We start from the raw sequence: 8,821 nt of genomic DNA on the forward strand, positions 1-8,821 counted from the left end.
TTTTGCCATGTTGACTAGGCTGTCTCGAACTCCTGGCCTCAAGTGATCCACCTGCCTTGGCCTCCCAAAGTGCTGGGATTACAGGGCTGAGCCACTGTGCCCGGCCATGCTGGGTGAATTTTACATTTTTTGTGAAGACATTTCACTGTGTTGCCCAGGATGGTCTTGGAACTCCTGGACTCAAGTGATCTTCCAGCCTCAGCCTCCCCAAGTACTGGAATTACAGGTGTGAGCCTCTGCAGCCACCCTGTCAATGGCTATTTTTATTTTTAAATTAAAAAAAATTATTTTTGTTTTTTGAGACAGGGTCTCACTCTGTCACCCAGGCTGGAGTGCAGTGGCAAAATTATGGTTCACTGCAGCCTCAACCTCCTGGGCTCAGGTGATCCTCCCACCTCAGCCTCCTGAGTAACTGGGACTACGGGCATGGGCACAGCTAATATTTTGCATTTTTTTATAGAGACAAGGTTTTGTCATGTTGCCAAGCTAGTCTTGAACTCTTGGGCTCAAATGATCCTCCTGCCTCAGCCTCCCAAAGTGCTGGGATTACAGGCTTGAGCCATTGTGCCTGGCCAATAGCTTTTTTTTTTTTTTTTTTTTTGAGATGGAGTCTTGCTCTTGTTGCCCTGGCTGGAGTGCAATGGCGTGATCTTGACTCACTGCAACCTCCGCCTCCCGGGCTGAAGCGATTCTCCTGTCTCAGCCTCCCGAGTAGCTGGGATTACAGGCACGGACCACCACGCCCGGCTAATTTTTGTATTTTTAGTAGAGACCAGGTTTCACCATGTTGGCCAGGCTGGTCTCGAACTCCCGACCTCAGGTGATCCGCCCTCCCCGACCTCCCAAATTGCTGGGATTACAGGCATGAGCCACCGCGCCTGGCCGGTTCCCTTTTTTTTTTTTTTTTTTTAGGTTTACCTGGGCTTTTTGGAGTGTACCCATGCAGCCAGGTGTGGTTCAGGGTCAGCTAGATATTTGAGTAGAGTTGGGCCGGGGGCGGTGGCTCACGCCTGTAATCCCAACACTTTGGGAGGCCGAGGCAGGCGGATCACGAGGTCAGGAGATCGAGAGCATCCTGGCTAACCGGTGAAACCCCGTCTCTACCAAAAATATTTTAAAAATTAGCTTGGGCGTGGTGGTGGGGGCCTGTAGTCCCAGCTACTTGGGAGGCTGAGGCAGGAGAACGGCGTGAACCCGGGAGGCGGAGTTTGCACCACTGCCCTCCAACCTGGGCGACAGAGCGAGACTCCGTCACAAAAAAAAAAAAAAAAAAAAATTTGTGTAGAGTTTATAGAAACCATTCCGGGTACCCTCTCTCCAGCTTTTCTTTTCCTGGATTTATTTCCTCACCTTCCTTTTGCTGTAGTTCTTCAAGCTGAGAAGACTGGATTTCCCCTGGTGTTTTAGCCGCCAGTCATGGTATGAACTAGAACTCACCCCCCAAGTAAAAGCTGTACAATAAGAAACTCGCCTTTCTTTTTTCTGAGTGTCAAGTCCCCTCCAGTTGCTCTATCTGCTTTTGTTTACCTTCCAGTGCCTTGCCTTTGGGTAATTGTTTTCTACGTTTTTTCCAGAGTTTGTAACTGTTGTCTGTGTGGGAGGGCTGGAATTTGAATCCAAGCGCGTCTGACTCCAAGCGTTTTCGTATGATAACATACTGCCCTCTAGTGGCTGGATGTGGGGAGCTGGTTTATGTGGGAGGAAGGGCATATTGGTAAATCTCTGAGGACTGCGTGTTTGGAAACATTGTTTATCGAAAACAATACCCACACATAGCAACAAATTACTTGCACAGAACAGTTTATGGTGAAAAACTGCCCAGCATCTTGTCACACTTAGTGCTTCTCTCCAGAATTTTTTTAGTTTTAAAATACTCTTGCATATTTTATTTTAAAATAATGGCCATATTCTCACAGGATACAAAACCCGAAATATACAGGATGCTACAAGCTAAAAACAACGCCGTCCACTAAGTTCAACTCTTCACAGACAGCCAGTGTTTCCTTCCATGGAGAATCTATACAGATTTAAGCAAATATGTACAAACAGTTTTTTTTTTTTTTGAAGACGAGTCTCGATCTGTCTCCCAGGCTGGAGTGCAGTGGTGCAATCTTGTCTCACTGCAACCTCCGCGTCCCAGGTTCAAGTGATTCTCCTGCCTCAGCCTCCCGAGTAACTGGGATTAAAGGCATGGGCCACCATGCCAGCTAATTTCTTTTTTTTTTTTTTTTTTGAGACGGAGTCTCGCTCTGTCGCCCAGGCTGGAGTGCAGTGGCGCGATCTTGGCTCACTGCAAGCTCCGTCTCCCGGGTTCACACCATTCTCCTACCTCAGCCTCCCAAGTAGCTGGGACTACAGGCGCCCGCCATCACGCCCGGCTAATCTTTTGTACATTAGTAGAGACGGGGTTTCACCGCGTTAGCCAGGATGGTCTCGATCTCCTGACCTCGTGATCTACCCGCCTCGGCCTCCCAAAGTGCTGGGATTACAGGCATGAGCCACCGCGCCTGGCCCTAATTTTTGTATTTTTAATAGAGATGGAGTTTCACCATGTTGTCCAGGCTGGTCTCAAACTCCTAAGCTCAAGCAATCTTCCTACCCCAGCCCCACAAAGTGCTGAAATCATGGGCAGGAGCCACTGCGCCCAGCCATTCTAGCTCGTGTTTTGCTGAGCATCTTTGCATGTCTTTGGGGTACATACACAGGGTGAGATAGTGGAGCACTGGCTACGCACATTTTTAGCGTTAATCGATATTGCCAATTCATTTCCCAAGTTTACGTGCCCACCAGCGTTGTAGACAAGTTCCAGTTTCTCCACATCCTGACCAACGCTTATTAGAATAAACTTTTGAACTGTTTTTGCTTTTAGTTCTTCCGTTGGTGACCTCCCCACTTTCAGATCAGCAGATCAAATCCCCATGCTGTTGACAGCACGCTGGGAGCAAAGAGCCAGGTGGAGCTTCTAACAAAGTCAGATCTTCTGATATTTTAAAAGCTGAGATACAATTCACAGGCCATAAAATTAACTCTTGGTTGGGCGTGGTGGCTATGCCTGTAATCCTAGCACTTTAGGAGGCCAAGACGGGCAGATCACTTGAGGCCAGGAGTTCAAGACCAGCATGGACAACATGATGAAATTCTATCTCTACTAAAAATACAAAAATTAGCCGGGCGTGGTGGCACATTCCTGTAATCCCAGCTACTCAGGAGGCTGGGACAAGAGAATCGCTTGAACCCGGGAGGTGGAGGTTGCAGTGAGCCAAGATTGTGCCACGGCACTCCAGCCTGGGTGACAGAACCAGACTTTGTCTCAAAAAAAAAAAAAAAAAGAAAGAAAAAAAGAAACGAAACCCACACCCCATCAGCAGTCACTATCCCCTCTCTCTCTGCACTCCCAGCCCCGGACAGCCCACTAACTACTTTCTGTTGCTATGGATTTGCCTATTCTGGGCATCTCATTATAAATGCAATCATATGTGTGACCTTTTGTGCTGGGCTTCTTTCAGCATGTTTTCCAGATCCATCCATACTGTAGCCTGTGTCAGGACGTCATTCCTTTTTTTTTTTTTTTTTCTGAGATGGAGTCTCACTCTGTTGTCCAGGCTGGAGTGCAGTGGTGCGATCTCGGCTCACTGCAAGCTCCACTTCCCGGGTTCACGCCATTCTCCTGCCTCAGCCTGCCGAGTAGCTGGGACTACAGGCACCCGCCATCACGCCTGGCTAATTTTTTGTATTTTTAGTAGAGACGGGGTTTCACCATGTTCGCCAGGATGGTCTCGATCTCCTGACCTCATGATCTGCCCGCCTTAGCCTCCCGAAGTGCTGGGATTACAGGCGTGAGTCACCGCACCCGGCCCGACGTCATTCCTTTTTAGGGCTAATACTCCATGGCACAGGTTAGACCACATTTTGTCTCCACTCATCAGCTGATGGGCTTTTGGGTTGTTTCCACTTCTGGGCTATGGTGAATGGTGCTGTTAGGGTCATTCATGTACATTTGTTTTGCCTCAGCCTCCCAAGTAGCTGGGATTAAAGGCGTCTGCCACCATGCCTGGCTAATTTTTATATTTTTGGTAGAGATGGGGTTTCACCATGCTGGCCAGGCTGGTCTCGAACTCATGACCTCGTGATCCGCCCACCTCGGCCTCCCAAATCATGTACATATTTTTGTGTGGACCCGTTTTCACTTTTCTTGGGTAGATAACTAGGAGGGGAATTGTGAAGCTGATTTTTTCTTTTATACATGTCTCACTCTGTCACCCAGGCTAGAATACAGAGGTGGGATCATAGCTGGACCTCCTGGGCTCAAGCCATCTTCTGGCTTCAGTCTCCCATGCAGCTGGGACTACAGGTGGGCACCACCATGCCCAGCTAATTTATTCTTTTTTGTAGAGATGGGGGGTCTTGCTACAATGGCCAGGCTGGTCGCCAACTCCTGGGTTCAAGCAGTCCTCCTGATTTGGCCTCCCAAAGTGTTGGGATTACAGTCGTGAACCATCTTGCTTGGGCTGATTTTTTTTTTAGATGGAGTCTCGCTCTGTCTCCAGGCTGCAGTGCAGTGGCGCGATCTCGGCTCACTGCAACCTCCAACTCCCAGGTTCAAGTGATTCTCCTGCCTCAGCCTCCCAAGTAGCTGGGACTACAGGCCGCGCCACCACGTCCAGTTAATTTTTGTATTTTTAGTAGAGACGGGGTTTCACTATGTTGGCCAGGATGGTCTCTATCTCTTGACCTCATGATCCACTCCTGCCTCAGCCCCCCAAAGTGCTGGGATTACAGGCATGAGCCACCGCGCCTGGCCATGCATTTCTCTTTAAAAAGAAAAATGGAGTCTGTAATCCCAGCACTTTGGGAGGCCAAGGCGGGTGGATCACTTGAGGTCAGGAGATCGAGAACAGCCTGACCAATGTGGTGAAACCCCTTCTCTACTTAAATAATACAAAAATTAGCCAGGCACCGTGGCTCACGCCTGTAATCTCAGCACTTTGGGGGGCCAAGGCAGGCGGATCACGAGGTCAAGAGTTCGAGACCAGCCTGGCCAACATAAGTGAAACCCCGTCTCTACTAAAAATACAAAAAAATTTACCTGGGCACGGTGGTGGGCGCCTGTAGTCTCAGTTCCATGGGAGGCTGAGGCAGGAGAATCGCTTGAACACGGGAGGCAGAGGTTGCAGTGAGCCGAGATCATGCCACTGCACTCCATACTGGGCGACAGGGTGAGACTCCGTCTCAAAAACAAAAAAAGAGAAATGGAAATCTAGTTTTTCACATGAAATCTCTCAGCTCCTTTTTTGCATTTGAAAACTTCATACAGTAAAATCCACTTCTTTTGGTGAACAGTTCTGAATTCTGATAAACCAGAGTCATGTAACCACCACAATCAAAATCCGGAACTGTTCCTTCACACCCCCCCTAGAATCTTGCTACTCCCCACTTTGGGGTCAATTTCTTCCCCCACCCTGGCAACCAAAGCTTTGTTCCTGGTTCGTATAGTTTCGCCTTTGCAGTGTCAGAATCAATCTTCCTGTTTTTATTTTCTATTGTTTTGATATGGGGTCTCACTCTGTAGCCCAGACTGGAGTGCAGTGGTGCTATCTCAGCTCACTGCAGCCTCCACCTCCTGGGTTCAAGCAATTCTCCCATCTCAGCCTCCTGAGTAGCTGGGATTACAGGGGTGCTCCACCACACCCAGCTAATTTTTGTATTTTTAGTAGAGACAGGGATTCACCATGTTGGCCAGGCTTGTTTCGAACTCCTGACCTGAGGCAATCCACCTGCTTTGGCCTCCCAAAGTGCTGGGTTTACAGGTGTGAGCCACCAGGCCCACCCATCTTCCTGTTTTTTTTTGGTTTTTTTTGAGATGGAGTCTCGCTCTTGCTGCCCAGACTGGAGTGCAGTGGTGTGATCTCAGCTCACTGCAACCTCCACCTCCGGAGTTCAAGCAATTCACTTGCCTCAGCCTCCCAAGTAGCTGGGATTACAGGCCTGCGCCACCACACCCGCTTAAGTTTGTATTTTTTTTAGTAGAGATGAGGTTTCACCATGTTGGCCAGGCTGCTCTCAAATACCTGACCTCAAGTGATCCACCCACCTTGGCCTCCCAAAACGCTGGGATTACAAGTGTGAGCCACTGCACCTGGCCCGTTTTTATTTATTATTTTTATTTTTATTTTGGGACAGAGTCTCACTCTGTCGCCCAGGCTGGAGTGCAGTGGCGCGATCTTGGCTCACTGCAACCTCTGCCTCCAGGTTCAAGCAATTCTCCTGCCTCAGCCTCCTGAGTAGCTGAGACTACAGGCGCATGCCACGACGCCCGGCTAATTTTTTATATTTTCAGTAGAGACAGGGTTTCACCCTGTTAGCCAGGATGGTCTCAATCTCCTGACCTCGTGATCCGCCCGCCTCAGCCTCCCAAAGTGTTGGGATTATAGGTGTGAGCCACCACGCCCGGCCCGTTGTTAAATCTTTACAAGTAACTATAATCTTCTGGAAGCGCTGTCTGTGAGCTTCTTGAAGCTGGAGCCCTCGGCAGGCATGCCTGCCATCAGCGCCACCAAGCCCAGGTCTTGCTCTAAACTTCAGATCATTGTCTAAGGAAACTCTGCTCAAAAAAGACACTATTTGTCTCATTTCCCGTCTCTTTCTTCTGCTACAGCTGAAGCTGTGGTTCTGCTCTTGCTTCCTCTCCAAGTACTTTAGAACCTTAAATGACAGAACAGTGTGAGGTGACTCAAGCCTGTAATCCCAGCACTTTGGGAGTCCGAGGCATGTGGATCACTTGAGGTCAGGAGTTCAAGACCAGCCTGGATGGCCACGTGCAGTGGCTCACGCCTGTAATCGCAGCACTTTGGGAGGCCGAGGTGGGTGGATCACGAGATCAGGAGATCGAGACTGTCCTGGCTAACACGGCGAAACCCTGTCTCCACTAAAAATACAAAAAATTAGCCGGGCGTGGTGGTGGTCGCCTGTAGTCCCAACTACTCGGGAGGCTGAGGCAGGAGAATGGCGTGAACCCAGGAGGCGGAGCTTGCAATGAGCCAAGATCGCACCACTGCACTCCGGCCTGGGCAAAAGAGCGAGACTCCGTCTGGGGAAAAAAAAAAAAATGACCAGCCTGGCCAACATGGCAAAAATCCATCTCTACTAAAAATACAAAAAAAAAACAAAACAAAAACAAAAAAAAAAAAACTAGCTGGCTGTGGTGGCAGCACCTGTAGTCCCAGCTACCCAGGAGGCTGAGGCAGGAGCCAAGATCATGCAAGTGCACTCCAGCCTGGGCAATAGAGCAAGGCTCCATCTCAAAAAAAAAACCAGAACAGATTGGAGCCAGGATTTTGACCTCCCCACCCTGAACTGCACAAAGAGTCTGTGAACAGAGTGGTGTTCAGGTTCCTTTGGGAAAACACAGGTGCAAGATTAGAAACCCTTCGGGTTGTTACTGGAGGCACCGGTGATCTGTTCAACATATGAACAAGACTGGGGTTCTTAGAGGGCTGAGAAAGCTGGAAGGATTTGGGTGGTTAACAGGTCTTGGGAAGAGGACAAGGATTAGGGATGTTGAAGGAAAGGGCATGACATGGAACTCTGGGTATGGAGGGATGGGGTGGGAGCTTGTGGAGGTGGAGGCCAGTGGGTCTTAGGGGAGTGAGGGTATGAAGGATGGGGGAAGTCCAGGACAAAGTCTCGGGGGGTCTCAGAGGCAACTGGCTCCTGGGGGAACCTGGCTTCTGTCACTCCCTCGAGCACGTGTGACTTTGCTCAAGTTGTGCCTTCTTGCGCCACTGCACTCCAGCCTGGGGAGTGGAAAAGTATTACTCACTGAACAGGATGATGCATGCACTGTGATTCACTTTGGTTGAAACCTCATGTGTACTCACATAAAGAACAGGAAGGACAGAACCTAGGTGGCATCGCTCTGCGAGGCAGGAATGCTGTCTTTAGTTTTTTTTGTTGTTGTTGTTGTTTTTTGAGACAGAGTCTCACTTTGTCGTCCAGGCTGGAGTGCAGTGGCATGATCTCAGCTCACTGCAACCTCCGCCTCCCTGCTTCAAGCAATTCTCCCGCCTCAGCCTCCCGAGTAGCTAGGACTACAGGCGCCGACCACCACACCCGGCTCATTTTTGTATTTTTAGTAGAGACGGGGTTTTCACCATGTTGGCCAGGCTGGTCTCGAACTCCTGACCTCGTGATCCATCCGCCTCAGCCTCCCAAAGTGCTGGGATTACAGGCGTGAGCCACCGCACCCGGCCTGTCTTTATTGTTTTAATCTTTGCTTGTCTCCATGCTGTTTTTCACACTGCCCAGCAGCTGCTTTTGCGACTTGATGGTTATTAAACACAAGGCCTTAAGGTCAGCCCCTACATTCCCAGTCAAGTCTGATGCCACCGGGCTGGTTCCTGGTCCCCGCTCTGCCCTGGCTCCCTCACTCTCCCCTGTACGCCCTCTGCTCCTTAAATCTGCAAAGTGCGTTGCTGCCTCTGGGCCTTTGCACTCGCGGTTTCCTCTTCCTTTCCCCCTCAGGCAGCCACAGGTGGGGGCGTGGTGCTCCTGCCCGCCTTTCCTAGTCCGGGTGCTGCGAACTTTTTCACAGAACTGCACTTCCTTTGTGGGTCTAATCACACTGCAGCCCGGAAGACACGCTCCTGGGCATTTCCTGTTCTTCAAACCTGGCAAAAATCCGGGAACCCTAACAAAGAACTCGAGGAATTTCTATGTAGCTCATTAAAGTGGCGCACTCACACGGTCTTGGCTTAGACTTGGACTTCCGGCCACTCAACCAATTTTAATGCTGTGCATTTGCGTTCTATTCAGGTTTTTTTCT

This window comes from Pongo pygmaeus, chromosome 20 (assembly GCF_028885625.2).
Source record: "Pongo pygmaeus isolate AG05252 chromosome 20, NHGRI_mPonPyg2-v2.0_pri, whole genome shotgun sequence".
Lineage (NCBI taxonomy): Eukaryota > Metazoa > Chordata > Mammalia > Primates > Hominidae > Pongo > Pongo pygmaeus.